Source organism: Arachis ipaensis, chromosome B5, assembly GCF_059453495.1.
Source record: "Arachis ipaensis isolate K30076 ecotype BB chromosome B5, ASM5945349v1, whole genome shotgun sequence".
Classification (NCBI taxonomy): domain Eukaryota; kingdom Viridiplantae; phylum Streptophyta; class Magnoliopsida; order Fabales; family Fabaceae; genus Arachis; species Arachis ipaensis.
In genome coordinates, this window is record NC_142440.1 from 23386371 (window position 1) to 23388469 (window position 2099).

A 2099-nucleotide genomic window follows, 5' to 3' on the forward strand; every position below is an offset into this window, starting at 1 on the left:
GGAGAGCATGTATTTCTAAAGGTTACTCTGACAACTGGAGTGGGTAGAGCAATCAAAACGAAGAAACTGAATCCCCGTTACATTGGTCCATTTGAAATTCTAAAGAGAATTGGACCGGTAGCCTATAGGATTGCCTTACCGCCGCATCTTTCGAACCTGCACGGCGTGTTTCACGGGTCGCATCTTCGGAAGTATAATTATGATGCAAGTCATGTTCTGGAACCTAAATCGGTTCAAATAAGAGAAGATTTAACACTTCAAGTGGCTCCAATCAAAATCGACGACACTAGCATTAAGCGATTGTGCAGAAAGGAAGTATCATCGGTTAAAGTAGCTTGGAGTCGAGCTGGCATCGAAGAACACACTTGGAAACTCGAATCGAATATGCGAAAAGGACTACCCACACCTCTTTTCAGGTAACTAAATCTGAATTTTGAGGGAAAAATTCTTAATTAGGTGGGTAGGATATAAACCCCGTAAAATTAGCGAATAATTAATCAATAAATAAATTTTTAATAAAATAAATTAGAAATATAAATTTATAGTTTAATAAGGTAGATCTAATTAAAATAAGAATTTTGACACTAATTTTAAAGAATTTGGCCCAAAATTGGGCCGAACTGGGCAAACCAAGCCCGTATTAGGCCCAAGGCCCAACCCACACCCCATTAACACAATGAGCTCCAACTCATTGCTTCCCAAACCAAATGAATCACGTTCCTGGGAGGGAGAGCAAGGGAGAAGAGCTTAAACCCTTGGCCTTGATTCAAATCACCATATCTTCTCACTCCGAGCTCCGATCGCCACACCATTTGTGGCCATGCATATGCGGTGTCGAGCTCTACAAAGCCCAATGCCTAATTTGGTAAGGAAGTCTTAGTTTTAATCTCAGTTCTTCCTTCCCCAAATTTACAAAAATTGTATAAGTGGGTATTGAGATTTTGGCTCTTTTATGTTATAGGATCCGATTGGCTTGAGGAAAATTCTTAATCTTGCTTCATTGGCGCTTGGATAAGGTGAGAATCCTTGAATCCTAGTTAATTCCTTGATTAATTGTGTTGGTTATTGAATTTTGGGTATGTATATGATAATATGGTTTAGGTGTAACACCCCGTTACCCTAAGCCTTACCTCTAGCCATAAAGCGAAGGATAACAAGGCGTCACGAGAATTCTAAAGATCATACATTAGTAAATATAGGAAGAAATAATAATACTAGGAGCTTGATGGAGGAATAAAGTTCAAAATTGCATAAAGCGAAATTACATACGCGAAGCGTTCACACACGATAACTAAATGCGTTGGCACGAAAAGATACAAAACATAATATATACAACGTTGAAATAAAGCTTCAAGATACATGGTAGTAGCTAATAGATCAACAAAGTATATATATATACAAAGAAGACTAGTCACTGCCTGCAGAGTTTAGGCCGACTAGCTCAAACAGAATACGACAGAGTTTGAAGTTTAAAACAAATTATACAACCTATCTCTCTAGGTTTTTAGAAATAAAGCCTCTAGGGCAACAAAGTTAAATATACAAAAAGATGAGAGAATAACTACAAAAAAGTAAAGTAGAATAAAACATAAGAAAGATTATCCTCCGCCCTGTCACCATGTCCGTAAACTCACCGAGGTGGATTTGCAACCTGCATTTGAAAAATAACAAAAATATATGGTATGATAACCGGAGGTTTTCAGTATGGCAACAGTGCCCGAGATATAAGATGTAAGGTTCTGGGATGCCAAAGGCAATCCTAGAACTTCACACCAAACAGATGTCCAAGCTTAACGAAATAAATAACTTAAACCATAAACCATTAACAGGGTTATCTAAATTTAGGGAATTTCTAACTAATGCTAGTCACTGCTATCCCATAGCCTTCACCAACCTACCCTCCATGCGATCCCGTCACCACCGCCTACCGAGCCTTCTCAATTCTAGCAGAAGACACAGATAACGCATACAAGTAAAACACAAGTAATATACATACACAGCAAGTAACAAATAGCAAGTAGGCATATGATTCATTTAGGCATACTACAGATAAGCAAAGCAAACAAACACATAGAAGATGCATATGATGAATGCCTGTC